The sequence below is a fragment of the Ctenocephalides felis genome, unplaced genomic scaffold, assembly GCF_003426905.1.
Source record: "Ctenocephalides felis isolate EL2017-DRISC unplaced genomic scaffold, ASM342690v1 CF-g0.4_SCAFFOLD_03572, whole genome shotgun sequence".
Classification (NCBI taxonomy): domain Eukaryota; kingdom Metazoa; phylum Arthropoda; class Insecta; order Siphonaptera; family Pulicidae; genus Ctenocephalides; species Ctenocephalides felis.
The window spans coordinates 34,517,013-34,540,875 of NW_020539726.1; the positions used below are offsets into that span (position 1 = coordinate 34,517,013).

The 23,863-nt window shown below is 28.6% G+C and overlaps 1 pseudogene; it reads left to right on the top strand.

Moving 5' to 3' along the window:
• The first annotated feature begins 989 nt into the window (after window positions 1-989).
• Window positions 990-23,863, top strand: part of LOC113388410 — a 61,425-nt pseudogene continuing 38,551 nt past the window's right edge.

The following is a 23,863-nucleotide window of genomic DNA, read 5'->3' on the forward strand; positions in this document are numbered from 1 at the left end:
AGTGGGACGAGGCTCGCAACAAATGGGTTAATTTTGTAAAAGTAAGAACTATTAGCATTTATTATAAAACTTACTAAATCGACTTAATCAATGAGAATTATAATGATAAATATTGAGCAAAATACCTCAAGCTCGATGTCGTCTAGAAATGACACTTGTACACACAGGTTGTCTATCGTATGTCGCCTATAGTCGATGCCAGCAGCTAAAAGGGTTAATTTTCTCAAACTAAAAACTATTATAATACTTACTATATCGACACTTGTACACACAGCTCGAATAGTGGATGTCGCGTATAGGCGACTCTCGTAACGAAAGTGTAATTTTTACCAAAGTAAGAACTATCACCATATTTTGTAATACTTACTAAATGAACTTAATCAATAAGATTTGGGTGATAAACATTGAGCAAAATTAATCACTGTAGTTGTCGTCTACAGGCGACACTCGTCCACACAGTATCGCCTATAAACGACGATTGTAACAAAAGCATCAATTGTGCCTAAGTAATAACTATCAACATTTTATTATAAACTTACTGGATCGACTTCATCAATAAGAATTAGAGCGATAAATTTGGAAGCGAAAGTCGACATACTGGTGTCGTCTAAAAGCAACACTCGTACACATAGGTCGTCTATCGGATGTCGCCTATACTCGACGCTTGTAGCTAAAAGGGTTAATTTTGCCAAATTAAGAACATTATAATATTTACTGCATCGATACTCGTACACACAGGTCGAATTGCGGATGTCGTCGAATAACGAAAGTGTTAATTTTGCCAAGTAATAACCATCAGCATATTATTATAATACTTACTAAATGAACTTAATCAATAAAATTTGAGTAATAAATATTGAGCAAAATTTATTACATTGGGTGTCGTCTATAGGCGACACTTGTAACAAAAGGGTTAATTGTGCCAAATTAAGAACTGTAATCAATAACAATTAGAGTGATCAATTTTGAAGCAAAAATTGGCACACTAGATGTCGCCTATAGGCGACACTAGTAACGAAAGTGTTAATTTTGTCAAAGTAAGAACTACCAGCATTTTATTATATTATTTACTAAATGAACTTAATCAATAAAAATTTGAGTGATAAAAATTGAGTAAGATTATAACACTGGGTATGTCGTCTATAGGCGACACTCCTCCACACAGTGACGCCTATAGACGACGCTTGTACCGAAAGGGTTAATTTTGCCAAAGTAAGAACTATTAACATTATATTATAATATTCACTAAACACAAATATTTTTTTACACTTTTTAAAACATCTATGCACACACATTTTTTGCATAATATTTACTTAATTTAAATTAATATTGATACATAGGGTAAGGTTGCTTAAGTCGTACCTTCTATGAAAATAATGCTTTTTTATTTAGTACAATTAAATTAAAGAAAAAATTAATTTGGAGTAATAAATTTCGTAGTAAAAGTGTCACACGCGACACTCGTACATACAGACCGTTTAGCAACGTGTATGATCGTCTGGCGGATGTCGCCTATACTCGATATCTTTATCATTAATTGCATTTATTTACTTAATTCAATTGAAAAAAATTAACTCGGGGTGATAATATATTACAGCAAAATTTATCACGCTGGATGTCGCCTAAAGGCAACACTCGTACTCACGAATAATCTAGCGAATGCTGCCTTTAGTCGACGCTCGAAGCTAAAGATTGCCATAATATTCATTACAATTAAATGAAAAAGAAAATTTAACTCGGAGTGATGAACATTGAAGCAAAAAAGTGACACACTAGATGTCGTCTATGAGCGACACTCGTACACACAGAGTCTCTAGCGACGCCTATAGTCGACGTTTGAAGCGAAAGGAAATAATTTATTATGTTTAGCACAATCAAATAAAAAGAAATTAATTCGCGGTGATAAATATTACACAAAATTCGTTACACTAGATGTCGTCTATAGGCGATACTCGTACACACAGATCGTCTAACGAATGTCGACTATAGTCGACACTAAATGCGAAAGGGGAAAAAAATGCTATAATATTTAGAGCAATTAAATAAAAGAAAATTTTACTCGAAGTGATTAACATTGAACTAAAAAGACACAGTGGATGTCGTCTATAGGGGACACTAGTACACACAGATCGTTTGGCGGAAGTCGTCTATAGGCGACGCTTGAAGCGAAATAGTCGATTTTGTAAAAGTAACAACTATTAGCATTATATTATAACATTTACTAAATACAACTATTTTTGTACTTTTCACTTTATATTAATATTAATAAATAGGGTAAGGTTGCCAAAGTCGTACTTTCTAAAAAAATACTTCAATTAATATTAGCATTAAGAATGAGGTAATTATTCAGCTTAATATTAATAAATGCTGTAAGGTTGCTTAATTCGTACCTCCTGAGGAAATAATTTTGTAATATTTTGTGTAATTAAACTAAAGGAATGATTTTTTTTGCTTACTAATTACAATATTAATTTACTTTTTCTATATTAATATAATAATAAAGTGAAGATGCTTAATATTTATAGTGCAATTAAATTTTGAAAAAGTAGACGTTTATCTTTATTTTATTTTCTTATAATTAGCAAAAACCGAAATTTCATTTTTTCATCAAAATAGAATTTAAAAATGTTATTAATAATAAATAGGGTGAGGTTGCCTAAGATTATTAACGATGCTTTAATATTTAATATTTTGTCCTGGGCGTTTTTTTGAATTTATTTAATTGGCTTATGAAATTGGATAAAATTTATTTTTTTTCACATTTTTCAAAATAGTGCTTTCGGTGCGAATGAGGCGCCTTAGCCGAACCACCTATTATATAACTGCAATAAAGTTCATACTAAAATTTTACTATATTTTCCATTCCCTTAGAAATTTGAGCCAGATATGACCCGCTTACCGCCCCTCTACGACTCACCGCCGCAACAAACCCCTCTTATAACGCGGTCCAGGCCGAGTTCTCGCGTCTCTTCTCCCACGACCTTCAAATTAAGGGTAGTTCCGCCATCCCCTGCCAATAAACCAGGACATGTGTTCACGCCAAATGCTCTGGTTGCACCTGTCAAGGAACCACCAATAAGGTAAAGATTAAATGATAAAATAATATTGAAATAGATCTTTTAATCCATTAATCTTTTTCCTCTACGTAATGTAGAGTTTTCTAAGAAGATATCGTTCGACCGAAACAGAGACGGAAACCGAGAACGAATATTCGGAAGATGATGGTAGGGCTTTTGTGGTTCTGGACGCGCCTCTTCCTGGTACCAGGAGACGAGAAAAGCTTCTGAGAAAGGCAGAGATTTGTGCCAGGAATAATAATTGGATGCCGCCTTGGTATGACAGGATACAGAGATAGTCGGGATAACCAAAAAAAATATGAAAAATTTATAGGTAAAACAACCAGGTAAATTCACATAAAACTATTTGTGGTTGGGATGTGAGAAAGCTTTTAACCTGCCGTAGGTGGTGTTTACCAAAATGAAAATATTTTTATGACAAAACATCACTATAGAGATCTTTTCCAATAATCCTTGATTGAAGATAGATAGTATTTTTACAACAATTTTAAATAAATAAATAAATTTAAAGAAAACACTAGATGGTTTTCTAATAAAATCGTTGGGTGGGTTGGTTTTATTTATTGAAAAGTTTTTTGCTTTTTGATGATTTTGTGTCCTAAAGCAATTTGGCAATTAGGCAATTAGTAACTATAGATGTTTAGCTAAAAAACATTAATTCTGGACGATTTTTGAATTTAAATAAATAAATAGCAAAAATTGGAAGTGGCTATAGAAGATTTTCTATTACCATATTTAATCATTGGTTGGTTTACATGTTAATGAGATGTTTTTTATCCTTTGGTTGATTTTTATCTAGCAAAAATTAGGTAAAGCAAATGTATACAAAATTTGACCATTAATTCTGGATTTAGGAAGGGTTTAGAATTTTGACCACAATTTTGAATAAATTAATAATTTTGTAGAAATAAAGTCAAGCATATTGTTTTGAAAAATAATGCATATTTTGATTGGCAATAAATATATGTAAATAAAATTGTGGAAAACAATCGATGACGTCATATTAATACTTCTTATCGTTTGTTGATTTTCATATTAATAAGAAGTTTTTTATCCTTTTGATGATTTTTTATTCTGCTACAGTGTGACAAAACATTGTTGCAGAAATTTCAATTATTTAATTTTGATTCTAGGAGAAATATAATTTTTTCAACAATTTTGAATGATTTACTAACAATTTGATTGGTTGGTTTTCAAGTTAATGAAATGTTTGTTTTATCCTTTTAATGATTTTTTGTCCTACGATACAGCTAAACAAATCTATAGCAGTTCTAACTAATAATCCTTACATTCTGATGAAATTAGAATTTTTACTTCATTTTACTTAATTTTAAATGAATAAATGAACAAATTTGAAGGTGAATTTGAAGAGGTAATAGATGATATTTTGTTGAATATCTAATTTTTGACTGGTTTTAATGTTTAACTATGTGAGTATAGAATGTTGTAACGAACAATTTTTAATACAGGAAGTTGTAATATTGTTTATAACAATTTTATTTAAATAAATAAATTTAAAGAAAACAGTAGATAATTTCCTATCAATTCGGTTGGTATTTTTTAAGATAATGAATTTTTTATCCTTTTTATGATTTTTTTTCCTTCAACAATATGGCAAAACATCACCATAGAAATTTTAACAATTCATTCTTTGCAATTGAAATTGATGAGATGTGTTTAATACTTTCAATGAAATTTTATTCTGTAGCAAAACTTTACTATAATAGATTTAACCAATAATCATAATTTAATTCAGAAAGGATTTAGCATGATTTTTGTAACATTTTTGACGAAAACAATAAAAATGGTCATAAATATTTTATTATAAGACTTGTATAATATATTTATAATAACTTCCATCTGTTAGAGGGCTAGTACGTTGAAAACTTAATTATTTACCTAATTGCCAGAAATATGTAATTATCGAATTCGTGTATTTTTACTTGAAAATCTGATGGAAGAAACTGTAATCATTGTACTTTTAAAAAGTTTAGAGTTTTTAAAATTTATTATTAGTGATTGATTAGCTAAATTACCATCCACGAGTGTCATAAATTATTGGATAAGTATATATTAGGTTGTCAAATATCTCCCTTCCGCTTTTTTGCTATTGGTTTATAATACAAAAAGGCAGAAGGGAGATATTTGACAACCTAATATATTTTGGAGAAATAAATCTTAGACTTTTTGTCTTAATAATACCTCAATTTAAATCACTTTTCGAGTAGATTCAAATAAATAAATTGAGTAAAAATATCACTTTCCGTTGTAAATTTAAATACAGTAAATTTATAATGAGTATTAGATAATGTTTATTATTACATGTAATCGTAGCTAATGAAAAATCTCCTATTCAAAATTTATTGAAATATGCATTCTCGTTGTTCAAATATAATATTTTTATTTATACACTGCCATTGTTGTTCGTAATAGTAAAACGTATTTTTGTAACAAATATCTGTAAAATAATATATAAACTGTTACGGTAATTTACCATAAAAATTAAATATTTGTTCATGTTATATAATAAAAAATAAAAATTTCGATGTACTATAAGAATTCTAAATTAAATTTTCATTTTATCGTTGTGTACACATAAAATAAATATATCTGGATGTTATAGATTTTAGAGGTATAAAATTTGTTATAAATAAATAAATAAATAAATAAATAAATATATATATATACATACATATAATAATTTGCAGATCATTTGTTAAATTTAAAAAAAGTAAAAAAAAAATAGATTATAAGTTTCGACACTTCATCTATGTGTCATCATTCAGCCAATAATGAATAAATACAAATATTTGATACATACCAAATAGGCCAAAAATTAAAACACAAATGGTAGTTTTAATAAAAAAATTAAACTTAACACAATAGGTTCAATATGCATATTTTTTTCATAAACTTTCATCATTAACAGAATTGTGCATTCATATTCATTACGTTAATGTATTTTAGATTGAATAAATGATGACACACATCAAGTGTCGAAACGTATAATCAATAAAGAATGTTTTACTTGATTTCATAAATGAACTGCAAATTATTTTAAATATATTTCAATTCCATTTTGTTACTAGATAACATTTAATAATAATATTCGTTGTTGTAGATACATATTTTTATAATACAAATATAAAAAACAACTTGTTCTTGTAAATTGTTACTTATAAATTTTCTTCTCGTGCGATAAAAATATTTATTAAGCATGACAAAAATCTTTTTTTATAAATTTGTTTTTTTTGTATAACACTTACACCTAGTTCATTAACACATTCACGGACGTTCTAGCAAGGAAAAAAATTGACAATCATTTTATTTTTAAATATGTTGTGATATCCGAAATTTGATTAAACACCGTTTATAAGGCTAGTCAGATTATATAATTTTAATCGTCGATGAATGCTGTAGCATCCACGCCAATTATGACGCTTCTATTTTAGGCAATGTGCTTGCCCAAGGTAAAAGATAAGATTATACGAAAATATGTAAAGAATCAGTTAGTCATTACCTTGACAGGTATAATATTGACAAAAACGTGAAGTTATAAAAATTAACTTAGAAATGATTGACTTCAAGATTTGAATGCTATAGCATCCACGTCAAGTATTGCGCTACTATCTTAGGCAAAGTGCTTGCCCAAGGTAAAAGATAAGATAATACAGAAATACCTAAACATGTATAATAATTATAAAAACGTAAGGTTATATAAAATTAAATTAAAAATGATTGACTTCAAGATTTGAATGTTATAGCATCCACGTCATTCTGCATCACAACAAGAATGAATGCTATAGCATTCACGTCCGCGAACGCGTTAATTTTGAATTATATCGTTGAGTAAAATATGTTTCTAAGTTGATAATAGTTGGCTTTAAAATTTGAATGCTATAGCATCCACGTCATTCTGCATCACAATAAAAGTGAATGCTATAGCAGTCACGTCCGCAAACGTGTCAATTGTAAATAATATTGTTGAGTAAAATATGATTCGAAGTTGATAATATTTGCCTTTAAAATTTGAATGCTATAGCATCCACGTCATTCTGCATCACAATAAAAGTGAATGCTATAGCATTCACGTCCGCGAACGTGTCAATTTTAAATAATATCGTTGGGTAAAATATGATTCAAAGTTGCCTTTAAAATTTGAATGCTATAGCATCCACGTCATTCTGCATCACAATAAAAATGAATGCTATAGCATTCACGTCCGTAAACGTGCTAATTTCATATCATATTGTTGAGTAAAATATGATTCAAAGTTGATAATAGTTGGCTTTAAAATTTGAATGCTATAGCATCCACATCATACTAATAAAAATGAATGCTTTAGCATTCACGTCCGCGAACGTGTTAATTAACTTCCCGTAGGGTAAGTTATAGTAATCGCAAAAAAATCGAAAATGAAAATTTTTATATATCTTTACGTTTTAGAGGTTTCTGAATATTTTGGCATAACTTAGAAAAAATGGATGTGTGTGTGCGTATGTGTATGTATGTATGTGCGGATACAAATTTTCGTCGACGATTTCGGGAACACGGATGAAGCGATTTGAATAATTCAAAAAACATTCGATTCGTATTGATAAGGAGACGTGCTGATTAGTTTTTGGCGAAGGCAGGTCTAGCCGTTCCGAAGATACGGGGCAAAAAGTGCCGAAAACGGTAACTCAGTTTTTAAGAGAACTGAGCGTCCGATTTGAATAAGTCAAAAAACATTCGATTCGTATTGACTAAATGAAGAACTGTTCAGATTTTTGGAAAGGCAGGTCCAACAACTTTGGGGATATGGAGAAAAAAGTAAAAAACATGCCATTCGGCGGTTAAAAATGATCATTAGACATATGCACATCAAATTATCAGATATTTTATAGAGATTTTAACAATAAGTATAAATTTGGTTTACATTCCCATGGGTTCCGTACCAGTGTTTATCCGTTAGACGACGACGCGGCGCTTACGCGCTTCGATATTTTGTCTCTATGCAGTTAAAGCAGTACGTTTGCTTTGAAAAAAAGTTCAGAATTTCCAAAATATTTCAAAATAAATGATTTAAGATAGAATGATTTAATATGGTTCGAAATTCTATTAAAAGTTTCAAATCATTGATCAACTTTTATTGATTATTATTATTGATTATTTTTAATTACTTAAATTTTGAATTGCGGTTCGGGAAGTTCCAGCAATGTGCCTTAAGGCACGATTCCCTAATTGCCTTAAGACATAATTCCACTTACAGCTAGTTTTAAATAATATCGTTGAGTAATATATGATTCGAAGTTGTAAATAGTTGGCATTAAAATATGAATGCTATAGCATTCACGTCATTCTGCATCATAATAAAAATAAAGAAAATGTTGAGTAAAATATGATTTGAAATTCGTGCAATTTTTTGCATTCGTTCCTTCAATTGCACATAACCACGATGACGTCATCGTACATCATCGCCTTATTACCAAATATGGCAATTGTTAGACAAGGACAAAGGACAATAGATTGTCAAAAATTTTGCAAATTCTGTCGGTAATCGAGGAGCACTTGAAGTGTTCGGTCGTCGGTTGTCGTCGGTCTTCGGTAGTGTTAATTCCTTCGGGTGCTTTTTTGTCCTTGTCGATTGTCGCCGCGTGTGAAAAGTGAATTTATTGCGAATGTTTGCGAATAAAATGGTAAGTCATAAATATAATTTGTTAAAATAAATTGCACATTCATTATTGTATATATTATTTATATATTAGGATATATTAGTATTGTATTTTGTTGTAAAACGTCATAGTTTTAACCAGGGACGTAACTACCGCCGTATCAGCCGTATCAAAAATACCTCCAAGCTAAGGGGGCCCCAACGAGCGCAGAAATTGATAACTCAGAAATTGATAACACAATGATTTTTCAAAAAATTAAACGCTTTAAGAGAATTTATTTCTGCTGTAAAAAATTAAAAAAACATTTTAAAACTTTGTGTGCACTTTTCGAATACGATAATATCCATAATATTTTTCAAATTATTTATACCTTTGTTTTCAAACTTAGCTGATGATAAGGCCCAAGCTCTAGAGTAATTATTATCGTCGAGGGCTTTATTACTAATTGCAGCTGCAATTAATTCAATTAGTAAAACTTTTGCACATTCAATAATCGTCATAAACCTCATTCTTCAATTTGGATTTTTTATAGAGTTATTAACTTAAGAGTAGGATAAGTTATAGTATTGGGCCGAAAATCGGAATTGAAAATTTTAACATTTCTCGACGTTTTGAAGGTTTCTAAACGTTTTGGCATATCTCAGAAAAAATGGATGTGTGTGTGTGTGTATGTATATATGGATACAAGTTTTCGACCGATTTGAATGGTTAAAAAAACATTCGTTCCTATAGATAAGGAGATGTGCTGATTAGTTTTTGGCAAAGGCAGGTCCAGCCGTTACGGAGATACGGAGCAAAGAGTGCAGAAAATAGAAATCGAGTTTTTGAGAGAACGGAGTGTCCGATTTGAATGATCCAAAAAACATTCAATTTGTAATGATTGGGAGAAGAGGTGATTAGTTTTTGGCAAAGGCAGGTTCAGCCATTTCAGAGATACAAAGCTAAATGTGGAAAAAATGACAGTTTTTTAGAGAACTAAGCGTTCGATTTGAATTATTCAAAGTACTTTATGCTTGTTTCAACAAAATAATTGCTTTTAGAAAAAAAAATTGTTTCAATTTTTTTTAATTTTTTTTATTTTATTCTTTTTAAATTTTTGTGTATTTAAAAAATATTAGATTTTAATTTCATTTTTGACTAAAGTTCTAATATACTTTAAGCAAATCATTTCAACTTTGTAATTCAGTTTATATAATTCTTATAAATATTAGATAATGTTACAGCATTTATAATAATCCATTTGAAAACATTTAGTATTCTTAAAACATTTTGTTACGGTACGTCAAGTTCCAGCAATTTGCCTTAAGACACGATGCCATGCGCCCCACTAGTTTAATTTGTTCAATTACATATAAGTATGCTTGAAAGATATGCATTAGAAATCGTATCGATTATCTTTGGGTATGTCGAAATAAACCTTCAACATTTTTTAAAATAATCAATTAAATTTTTTGTTGATAAAGCTAATTATTTACATGTCAGGAAGATCATGCAACTTGCCTTAAGGCAAAATACCAATACCAACTAGTTCGATTATTTTTTTACACTGAGTCCTCTCCTGACTAAATCCAACCGGCCAATTGCGATCTCCGAGAACATTCGGATTGGAATAATTCGGGTAATCCGCATGTTATTTGTGCAAAATTTATTGTCGGGTTCTGTAAATTGTAACCAAACGTTGTCCGGATGCAAATACCCACAACATGTTTGCAGTCTAGAGGTGTTTACAAAGGCAATTACGTAACTAAAACCGACAATATGCATGAGGATTCGGCTGAATTTTGGTCAATTCTAATAAATAAATAATGGAACACATGAAATTTTAGATTGTTTGCGAGATAATAATAATAATAATAATAATAATAATAATGGGTAGGACTGCCTTAGGGCAGGTGCGTGAATTGACTTAAACTCCAACTCGATTCAGGGATGAATATTGCGAGAGTTTTTAGATTGGCATTTCCCATCGCAGTGCCTGAATTGGGCTTAGTTTAAATTAGAAACTTATTTTTGATCTAAAATTTCAAGTGAAAATTTATATTGCTACTGCACTGATATTGAGACAGCGCGCTTAACCTATATATATTCTGTACGGGTGTATGATTTGATACTTCTCCTAAACAAATATTCGGATTTTGACAATTCTTTCTAGAGTTTGTCAAAGGATATTTTTAAGATTTAATGAACGATAAAACAATAGTAGTATTGTAGAAATAAATGGCAAAAATTACAAAAAAACACTTATCATTGTTTGACATTGAAAACATTTCAAATGCCATCTGCTAGAAATGTAAATTCACTTGGAATTTGAATTCAGCTGAAATTATGAGTCTAGATAATATTAGAATGTAATGTACAAGAAAAATGTCTGTTATTGCCGAAAAGCAGCTGAGATGAGTCAGAAATTAAAATAATAAAAGATGCACTCAACAGTATATGTTGGCAGATGAAATTATATAATTCAGTTTAATAAATAACGCAACAGGTCCAAAATTGTATATACATTATTTTTTAAACCTATGCCTGACGCATTTTGTCTTACTTTACTAAATTATTTAATAATACAAAAAATTATTTTTACTTATTAAAAAATTGATTTAGCATTTTGTTTCATGTGCCAAAAATTGATTTGGCGTTGGATATGTAATCTTTAGCAAGTTGATCTTAGATTCAGTAGTACACATATGAACTAGATTTTACAAATTAATTTACCTAAGATTTGAACATAGACAATGATGTTTATTAAATTTTTAATAAGAAAAATGTACTTTAGAAATTATAATTGCCAAAAAACAACTAATATATCGTACGAGATTATGAAAGTTATAGACTAAATTATTGAAGCAATTATGTTGTGTGGTAAAATCAAGTGTGATATTGTTCTTTTGTCGCAGACACTATATTATTTTATTCTGAATTTCTTATACTGCTTATGCTAATACCATAAATGAATTACAAAGGCAGGACATCAAATAGGATATTAAAAAGTATAGGATAGAATATCAAAAAATTTTGAACTTTTGAATTGTAGACATGGGTACAGGACAACGGCTGTCGGGTCATCTAGTATGATATATTAGGTTGTCAAATATCTCCCTTCCGCCTTTTTGTATTATAAACCAATAGCAAAAAAGCGGAAGGGAGATATTTGACAACCTAATATATATATATATATATATATATATATATATATATATAATCACTTATTACTACTAATAGTATATTTGCAATCAATACCATCACTTAGTATATGTCTACGTCTTAATGTAATGAAATGCTACGAGATGGCCCCCAAGGCGAACGTAGAGCACTTTGCGGCGTAGACTCTGTTTATTAGACTTCCGTAGTCCTCGTGTCCACAAACTGACTTAATGCATTTATCGGGCAATTTCAACTTGCATTAATATGACCAGGGGGCCCTAAATACAGGTCAATCAAGATTCTCCGCCAAAATAAATTAAAACTCGCCTGATTGAAATAACTAAAGCATTTGCGAATATTCTGTTATCATAAGATTCTTCCTTGCTTTGTTTATATGTAAAATGCGCCTGATCGCTCGGCAAATAGACATTTAATTGGAGACTGTATATTTAATGCTTTTATCTTATTGCGTGAGTATTGTTTATACATGTTTGCATTTTTTGTTAACATACATAAGTTGTTTATACACTTTTAAGCATTTATAATTCTAGTCTATGAAAAATTAATAATAAGATTTTGGGTATTTATAATAATCTATTTGAAAATACAGTGGACCAAAATAGATTTATTACTTTGACATAAGAGCAAAATTGGAGATACGACCTTTTACCGATTTTTAAGGGTTTAATTGAATTGTGGACTATCTAAATGTTAATATTCTAAAAACTTTCAGAGATTTTTTTTATTATTTTGCAAGCATTATATATTAAAAATCTGAGTCTATATTTGAACTATTAGAATTTCAGAAATTTATGTTAATTTTGACAGTTAAATTTTAGGAAAACATTAGTTCGATTTATTTCTAATTTCCATTATTAACTTCCCTTAGGGTAGTTATAGCAATGGGTCGAAAATCGAAAATGAATATTTTTGCATTTCTCGACGTTTTGAAGGTTTCTGAAGATTTTACTGGCATACCTCAGAAAAAATGGATGTGTGTGTTTGTGTGTATGTATGTATGGATACAAATTTCTAGTCACTTTTCGGGCGCACGGATCAACCGATTTGAAAGGTTCAAAAAGCATCCGATTTCTATTGATAGGGAAAAGAGCTTATTAGTTTTTGGCAAAGGCAGGTCCAGCCGTTTCGGAGATACGGAGCAAATAGTGCAAAAAATAGAAATCAAGTTTTTGAGAGATGGGAGCATCGGATTTTAATGATCCAAAAAACATTCAATTCGTGATGACGGGGAGAAGTTGTGATTTTGGCAAAGGCAGGTCCAGCGGTTTTGGAGATACAGAACTAAATGTGCAAAAATGGCGGTTTTTGAGTGAACTAGCGTCTTGAATGATCTGAAAAACTTTCTGCTTCTATTAACAAAACAATTGCTTTTGAGGATAAAAAATTATTCCTTTTTTTAAATTTTTCATTAAAAATTTTTTGTAATTTTGGATTAAAAATTTGAAAAATTACCCAGGCTAAGCACAGTCTAAGCGCCACTCTGGTACAAATGTTTACCCAAGTGCGTTTAGACTGTTTATGTACTGGTTACTGGAGTACTTTTCCAATTTTATGAAAATTATTGAAAAATCTGAAAATGCCGCCAAGCTAAGAACAGTATTAGTGAAAATGTCGTACTGAATTATTTGCAAATTTTGTAAACTATTAGGCAACTATTTTTTTTAAATTAAATTTGAAATGAAATGACGATTGTTAATGTACTGGAGATAAATTGATTTATGATTTATATTTGATTTGCTCAGATGTAACAATAAGATAGCAAAAATAATGAAAGTTACAGTATTTGTAATAATATATTTGAAAACGTTTAAAATTTCTCGAATATTTCATTACGGTACGGGAAGTTCCAGCAATTTGCCTTAAGGCACGATGCCATACACCACTAGTTTTTTATCATTTTGGAAGTATTTGAGCCCTTGGAAGCAAAGAAATTGGAAAATGTCCATATTAAGGACCACCCTAATATATAAAGTACATATCGGGATGTTTGACCCGAATAGACTCCTAAACTGCTGAACCGATTTTAATTTTTTTTTAGCCATTATATGCGTTTATATCCAACTTAGGTTATAAGCAGTAATGAAAATTCTAGTTCATATTTGAAATATTAAAATTGCAGTAAGTTTGATTTGTTTAAGATTTTTAATCATATAGGCCGATTCTCCGGCATAACAAAAAAATGTTATGGAAAGGCCATGCTACGCTCCAACTCGCATACATAATGCTACCGAATCATACTGAATACTGTCAACACGTCATGTATTTGCTGTGCATCCAGGCGTTTTACACGTAACCTGCAACGTCACTCGTATGTTATGAAGCTGTGTCAGAAAGACCCTGTTATTTGAGGTCGTTGTTTTGACATTTGTGCGGTTTCTTGGTTATGTAGTCTATCTGACAACCTGAGAAATACGCCTAAGTGTACAGCAACCACATGGCTATTGTCAAGATTTAGTATAGGAAGTTTTTCATAATATAGCCTTGCCATAACATTGGTCTATTATGCGGTAGAATTGCTCCCTAAATCTAATTCTAAATTTAATATTTCAGCAAAATTATTCTTTCATGATACGAAGCATATCATCCATTATTATTAGTGATTTCAAAAGATTTCAAAAACTCAAATCTATTACTTTACAGAAGAGACATTTCAAATGTTTGTAATTAAAGCCCTGTATTAATTACCCATTTAATGACGAAGTTAAATCAAAGAAAGTATCTTTTTGACCTTATTTCGCCTTTTCACGGTGTTTACTTCCTAAAGTAATGACTAATTAAAATTCCTTCCGGAGAAATGGAAACAGGAGGAAGCATTATTTTATCAATTATAAATAAAAAAAATGCCATTAAGTAAGGGAAATATACTGAAAGAACTACGTATGCAAAAAATAATTTGCAATTTTATGAAAAATTGTAATTTGTTTTTTTTGGAAGATTTCTTTTGTTTGTTAATTAGACTATAATATGATTTTGTTTCTAAAATCTTTGTGGGGTGTATTGTAGAAATTCTAAGTAATTTAGTTTACACAAGACCTCTTAATCGTTTATCAAGTTTTCCTACAAAGCTCAAAAGGATTTTGAGGATTATTCAAGTGCGTTTGCAATCTTAGAAGCTTCTAAGACTCCTCTGTTTATTGTCATATTATTATTAAATCTTGCTCAAATGCTTGTGCAATCTTTGTGAAATATTATGATAATCTTACATATACTTATTAGTAATGTAATATGTTAACCCTTTTGCTATAAGAGTGTTTCCCAAATAGTATTTGTTACCCAAAATATTTTGAAGTTTTAAAAATGTCAATGAAAGTGTATATCAAAATTGAATGTTTTTGATTCGACAGAATATATGGTAGATTTTTTTTTAAATCGTAGATTTTTTCTCAAAGTAAGTAGATTCTATTCTAAATTGTAGATTTTGTTCTAAATGGTTTTTTTTTTCATATGTAGTTTTTTCTCACTTGTAGATGTTTTCTCAGTTGTAGTTTTTTTTATCAAATTGTAGATTTCTTTTTCAAATTGTAGTTTTTTTTCAAATTGTAGATTTTTGTTCAAATTGTAGATTTATTTGAAATTGTAGATTTTTTTTTCAAATTTTAGATTTTTCTGAAATGTAGTTTTTTTTAAGATGTAGATGCAATTCTAAATTGTAAACTTTTTTTTAATAGTAATTTCTCTTCAAATTGTAGAATTTATTCTGAATTGTAGACTTTTTTCTGAATTGTATATTTGTTTGAAATTGTAGATTTTTTTTCTAATTGAAGATTTTTTTCTTAATTTTAGTTCTTTTGAGTTTCAGATTTCGTTAAAGTTGCAGATTTTTTAAAGTCGTAGATTATGAATTGTAGACTTTTTTGATAGTATTTTTTTTTAAATTGTTGATTTTCTTAAAATTGTAGATTTTGTTAAAATTGTAGATGTTTTCTGAATTGTAGATTTTGTTAAAATTGTAGATTTTTTCAAATTAAAGATATTTTATAAATTGTAGATATTTTATAAATTAAAGATATTTTTTAAATTGAAGATTTTTGTTGAATCGCAGAATTTTTTCAAGTTGTAGATATTATTTAAATTATAGTTTTTGTTAAAATTGTATATATTAATTTTTTGTAGTTTTTTTTCAAATTGAAAATTTTCTTTAAATTGAAGATTTTCTTTAAATTGTAGACTTTCTTTAAGAATGGTATATATTTTTCAAAAATGCAAATTTATTTTTAATCATTTATAATTTTTTTTATCGTAGAACATTTCCCTAAATTGCAGATTTTTTTTGAATTGTAGATTTTATTAAAATTACACATTTTTAAATCAAAATAACATTTTTATATTGTAGAGTTTTTAAATTTAAATTTGGTTTGATTTCAGAGGTAGATTTTGTTTAAATTGTAGATTTTTTTTTTTCAAATCGTAGATTTTTAAAATAAAATAAAAATTTTTAATTGTAGATTTTTAAAATTTAGATTTTTATTAATATAAAAACTACATTTTGGTTTGAATTTTACATTACATGTTGAATATGGTAATTTTTTTTTAAATTAAAGATTTTTTTCTATTAGAGATTTAAATTTCAGAGTTAATTATTAAACCAAATTTTAAATTAGATAATTTTAGGTCATTTTTGTACTCTGTTATAAATGCAAACAATATTTTGTAATTATACAAAAAGCACAAACTGTTACTACATAATTAAAATTAATATATAATTGAAATGACTGAGTATAAAAAAACTTACTATCATACAATAGCCAAAATATTTTTATGATAGCAAAATCATAGGTACGACTTGCAAAATTTTTCTAAATTTCATTTTTCTAATAATATTTTTATAGAAAACCCTTTATCTCTCAAAACTCATCTCGACTTTTACTCGTATGTCGAAGTAATAAATCTCTTCTTTGGCGACTCGTATCTCGAATCACTCATTAATTGGACTATCACTATATATTCATATAGATTATTATAAATACGGAAAATTTTATTATACATACTTCATAGACTAGAATTATAGACGTATAGTAAGTGCTTGAGAGTGTTTAATCAAGTGTTTAATTTGTTTACTTATTAATTTTATAATTATTATTTGCTTTTATTTTATATCAAATCAACATACTACGAATATCATATTATTGAAATATCTATCATTTATTTTGTGCTCTTTTTCTTTATATAATTGTTCATTACTATTACTAGATGTTAATCATTTAGCTGCTGTAACAAATATAATTAAAAAAAACTTATGCATGTTTACAAGAAATGCAAACATATGTATAAACAAAACTCATGATTGAATAAAACCATTAGACATACACTTAAGTAGGCTAATAGGAGTTTAAAAAACAACAATATTTCACCCAAACACTTTATACAAAAATTCTCCTTAATAATTCCTCCACCTTTTCCTATCGTTAACCAAAACTTTACCCTAATTTCTCACATTGTAAAACACGCCATATCATTATCTACCTTCTCCGGGCAAATTTTACAAATTCAAAACTTTTTATCGGAGTAGTAGTTCGGCAATTTCATCGTTTCGAAACTGGCAAACTTTTTTTTTTCGTTGTTTGAACCATTATACCCCCCACAATCGACTATCTGGCACGTCGACTGCAAAAACCTAGTCTGCCTCGGCTTTATTTGCCGAGTCAGCCCCATCTATGCAAAGTTCAATGCACGGCGATGAATAGACAGAGGGTTGGAGGGAAAAGGGTTGTTAGAGTTTGTGAGAAATGGTTTTTTGAAGTAAAGAAGTGAAACTTCTTTAGGCGCGATGTGACGGAAGTTACAAAGGTAGACTAGTAAAAGGTAGATTGGTGGAAAGGTAGACTGGTGAAAAGGTAGACTGGTGGAATGGTGGACTGACAGACAGGTAGACAGTTAGAAATGTAGACATCAGTTAGAAAAGTACACAGTTAGAAGTACACAGTTAGAAAGGTAGACTGGTAGAAGGGTAGACAATTAGAAAGATTGGTAGGTAGAAATATAGCTAGGATCAGAGACAGTTAAGAACATTGCCTTGTAAAAAATGAGATAGGTATAAAAAAATCTACAATTTTAAAGCAAATCTACAATTAAAAAAATATATACAATGTTCTAATGAATATATACAATTTTAATGAAAATCTATAATTTCGAAGAAAGTATACAAATTAAAAGAAAATATATACAATTTTACGAAAAATATATTCAGTTTTAAAAAAAATATACAACTTTGAAAACACTATACAATTTTAAAGAAAATAATACATTTTTTTAAAAATTAATTCAATTTGAAGGAAAATGTCCAATTTTAAGGAAAATGTATACAATTTTAAGGAGAATATATATACAATTTTAATGTAAATATACATACAATTTTAAAGTAAATAAACAATTTTGAAGACAATATGCAATTTTAAAGAAAATGGACAATTTTAAAGAAAAGGTGCAATATTATGAACATTTATTATTTTTACAATTACAAAGTTGAAGAAAATGTACAGTTTTAAAGAAAGTCTACATTTTTAAAGCAAATGTTTTAAAAGCAAATATACAATTTTGAAGTAAATACGCAATTTTGAAAAAAAATTACATAATTTTGTAGAAAAGCTACAATTTTAAAGACAAAACACAATTTTAATGAAAATGTACACAATTTCAATGAAAATATACAAAATTAAAAAAAAATACTTACAAGTTTAAGGAAAATACATACAAGTTTAAAGAAAATACATACAAGTTTAAAGAAAATACATACAAATTTAAAGAAAATACATACAAGTTTAAAGAAAATATATACAATTTTGAAAAAAATATACTATTTCAAAGAAAACCTACAATTTTAAAGTAAATGTACAATTTCAAAGAAAGTATATAAGTTTAAAAAAAGTATGCTATTTTAAAAACGGTATGAAATTTTAAAGAAAGTACGAATTTTTAAATAATGCAATTTTAAAAAAGTATGTAATTATAAATAAAATACACAAATTTATTGAAAATATGCTATTTGAAAAAAATTTAGATCTTAATAAAATGTAAAATTTTAATAAAAATCTACAATTTTAATGAAAATGTACAATTTTGAAGCAAATTTACACAATTTTAAAGCAAATTTACACAATTTCAAAGCAAATGTACAATTTCAAAGCAAATGTACAATTTTAAAGCAAATATACTATTTTAAAGATTATACAATTTTGAAGAGAATGTACAATTTTAATGAAAAATGTACAATTTTGAAGAGAATGTTTAATTTTAATGAAAATGTACAATTTTAATAAAAACCTAGAATTTTAAAGAAAACCCAGAATTTCACAGAAAACCAAAAATTACAAAGTAAATGCACAATTTTAATGAAAATGTACAATTTTATTGAAAACAATTTTAAAGCAAGTATACAATTTAAAAGTAAATATACCTTTCTAAAGAAAATATATAATTTTTAACAAGCATACAATTTTAAAGAAAATATATACGACTTTAAAGAAAATATACAATTTAAAAAAATAAATTAATAATTATGAAATTTACTATTTAACAATTTTCTAAAATATACAACTTATTTATAAATTCGAAAATTTAAAAAAAATCTATATTGTAATTTAAAATGTTAATGTGTTCTACAAGCATAGTTTTAAATCCTCTAGAATTTTTAAATTATTTTTATGTTGTTCTAGTCGCTTCACTAAATTTTGGCTAGTTTCTCTGATATAAACTAAATTGCAATCTTGACAATTAATTTAATAGGTTAGATTTCTTAGACGTTTGATGCAAAAAGTAATTTTTAGTAAAAATAGTGTGTTAAAATTGTAACCTAGTCAAACATACTTGTAATTTAAAAATTAGTTTTTTAAGTAAATATTTTTACAGTTATAATTAATAGATTTATGTACATTTTAACACAATGCACGGACTTAGAACTCGTTTTTGAATTTAGTTTTCGGTAACGGACTTTGATTCATTTCTTTCTTGACATCTAACTATTATTGCATATATATTTTTCTGAATTTTTCAAATTTATAAATTTGAATACAATATTTATCAGCCCCTATTTTATAATATAAAATTCATCCCCATTGTAAACCGCACGATATGCATATCTGAGCGAACGGCAGCTGCGAGTCTGCCCATTCGGAATGGTTTTTAATGAAATTATTTATGAGACCACCAAATAAAACTATCAACATAGTTTTAAACGTTTTGATAAAAAAATATCATTTTTATATTCGTTCAAAAAGCCTATACTTGTTACTATAACAAACTCATTGAGTAAATGAAAAATGGATAAATGTATTGAGAAAGTATTTTTCTGTCGAAAGTGTTGTTTCAATATGTAAAATTTTTATTTAAAGTATATTATTTATTAAGTTTCGAACAAAACGTATACAACATGTTATCAAGAAATCATGGTGTACGACTTCCTTGACTAGTTTTGCTTAAGAAAGTTGATCATTTGTCTTGAAGAAATCTTGGACTGATTCTAAATATCCAATAACAAGTTGATATCTAACTTAGCTACTAATTGAAAATAAAGTTGCCACAAGTTTAAAAATCCAATTACGATTTATTGACACGACAATTTTCAATTTTCAAGAATTTATTGATACTTGATATTGATACATGGGCTGAATTGCCATCCACACCTGTTTTTTTCGACAGATTTGGACAAATTTCTAGGCAACACTATGTATATAGTATACTATGTATGTAGTATACATATTGTTGCCCTGTCATGTTGTAGTGTTTAGTGTCCTAACGACATTGTATTTAGTACATCGTAATTTCGGACGGAATGTGTATACTATACATATATACATTCGCCTGTACACAAATTAACGAGCAGGGCATTCACATAATATGTTGCTTTGAGGAACATTTAATAGGACGAGAGTCCTAGATGGAAATATGTTCCTAAGTGAACCTAGCCCTTTCACAATTTTAAATAAAAAACACTAAGTATCAGAAATTGTGATAATATGAAGACATATCAAATGGGGATAAAGCTAGGGCCTACCTTATTAGAGATAAATAATTACAATGGTACATATGAAATATTTCACCTCGAATATTTAAGTTTGATCATAATTACTGATTTTGTGTCTGAATGCTCAATTGAAATTACATGCAAATCCGGGATCAAGTTTCAAAAAGAGAGGATTTGAGTTACTGTTGCAAAGCATGTGTTTATAGCAGTTAGAGTAGTCAGAAAAATATAATAATAAACGTTTCCAAAAAATATTAATGCACGTAAATACCGAGAAAAAGTTGAAGCTTTTAACAATTAGTAAACACTTGCATTTTTCCTTTTATAGTCAACAAATATCAATAGTTGAGAAATACTCGTAAATTACAAGATCCGCAAAAAATTTGAATGCATATTTCCTCAATTTTTTTGCTTGGAAAATACAATCTTTTCAGTTAACATTGAAGAAATAGTGGTGCATGGCATCGTGCCTTAAGGCAAATTGCTGGAACTTCCCGTACTGTAAAATAACATTTTTAAAGCCTCCGAATTTTTTTGAGGACTGTGAACTTTTTTTTAACAGTTTTGAAAATTTTGTCTTTTAAACGTTTTTATTGAAAATACTAATACATCTTAAATCGTTTTAAACTGTTGTCTGTCTGTACAGCTTTATCTCGTGTTAGACCCTTCATAGAATCACGTAAAAGGCATATGTCTCGTGCCAAGTCTAGGGGAGATAGTACTATAGCTATAATATATAGCATTAGGCTATATAGTGTAAGACCTAGTATCACTTTGTAGAATAATAATTTTAATATATAGATACCGCTGATTTGACTGCCTTTTCAATTGCAGTATGTAGTAAAATAACTTCAGATGTACTGTATGCTTATACATTCGTAGCAGAGTTGCATGTGATCTTTTACCAATGTGATCGCACTATTATCTTCGTCAGCAAAATTGAAACCAAAATAGACAATTTTAGTAAGTATAGTATAAAATACGTTTCTTGAAAAAATTAGCTTCTTGCATTAAAATATGTGATTAGTTTGACTGATCAGCGCCGATATGTCTTCAGTCTTCCAATGTATCTTAATAGTACTTTGTACTTATGAATTTTTCTGGATGAACTTTAGTAAAAAAAATCCGCTTTTATAAAAAACTAGATGACCCGACAGACGTTGTTCTGTATACATGTCTACAATTTTTAATATCATATACTAATATTTACTGTTTACCTAAAAATAATAATTATTGTTTTTTAAATTACTCTTCACGCTAAAATTGCATATACATTTATGATATGAGCGATGTTAAATGTAGAACTGCTTTAAATAAAATGATGAGTTTTAATTCCCAAACTATATTGGAAATTGAAGTCTTTTAAACGGTATAACATAACCATAACCATAACATAATATTCATGTTGAAATGAATTATTTTAATTTTTCATTATTTAAGAAAAAATTGCATCTTAAACTTTTCCTAATCGATATCGCGAGGGCTGAATTGTCTGTATTCATCTTTACTTTTCTATTTGTTGTTATAAAGTGAAATTTTTACGAATTTTAAAAATATTGTGGAAAGATTAGTAAAAGATGCAGAGAAATTAAACATTGAAAAAAAAACTATATTGAAAATTTAACATCCGAATTTTGTGTTGGCGCCCCCTAAGACGTGCGCTCGTATTTTTTGCATGCATCGCATTAAAGGTAGGACCTGCCCTGATTAATACTAAATTTCATAAAATATTTTAAGTGAATTAATTTGTCATATTCCGTTCATGTGTGTATCAATTCAATCTGCCATATGTATACTGTATCTTATATTATTTGAACTTCTGGCACATTTCAGCTGCTTTTTGGCAAAAATAATGTAGACATCCATAATCATGAATTTATTATACATATTCTACTATCGTCTGGGTTCATAAGTAAATTGAATTTTTTGGCATATGATACTTTTATTTGTTTTCAATGCGAACAATGACATGTCGTTTTTTGCAATTTTTTCCATTTATTTCTACAATACTGCACATACATCCCAGTACTTTATAACTACATACATCCTAGAAAAATTCCAAAAAACTTCAGAAAGATTTAACATAATCCGAATAATAGTTTAGAAGGAGTATACAGTGAGTGCTTGTAATTTAATATGAACTTTATATAATGTTCGAAATATAAAGTTCCAAATACAAAGTTCGAAAACGTTTGTATGAGAAAAAGAAAAGGAGTGTTTTTAGGGTTTTCCCGGTAATTATTCAACTTTTTCTCGCCGTATGAACCATTCTTGGACTTTAACGAACATTTTAAAAAAATAATTGTCCAAATTGTTCCAAGCGTTGTTGAGTTATGCGCTTACCAACACGTTTTGCGGTTGATTTGTATAGATAAGATGACCACGAAGTATAAAAATGACAAAAGGTGGCCTTTTGTGTCTGATAGAACGTTGATTAGTTTTTTTTTAAGTATGTCAAATGTTAAACCATATGTTTTAAAAATCAAACAATTTAAAAATGTTGAGACAGCTGAAGTACTATGATATGACTATTGAAGTCTCGTGACATATCTTCCAATAGACAGTTCTTATTCTTAGACAGTTTACAGATAGTTTTGCTAGCTCTACGCCTATCATATTGTCTCTACGCCACTCTACGTAGCCGCCTCGTAGCCGTCTCGTCGCGTCGTAGCGGTTTAGTAGATGCATTCGCACGCACAACGCAACTCAAACGCAACACAAACGCAACGGCAACGATACGCGACACGACACAGGAGACACGAGACACGAGACACGAGACCGACACGATCATAACCCTTTCCACTTAAGAGGTTCGAATAAAAGATTCTCAAAAGTTTTGAGTAATACTTTGAAACCTATGTAAATCTTGTAGATAGCTCTTCTGTCTTATTAACTTCTGTAGGATAAGTTATAATAACCGCAAAAATCGAAATTGAAAATTTTTGCATATCTTCACGTTTTGAAGGTTTCTAAAAATGAGTTGAGTTACCTACAATTAATACATTTAAAAA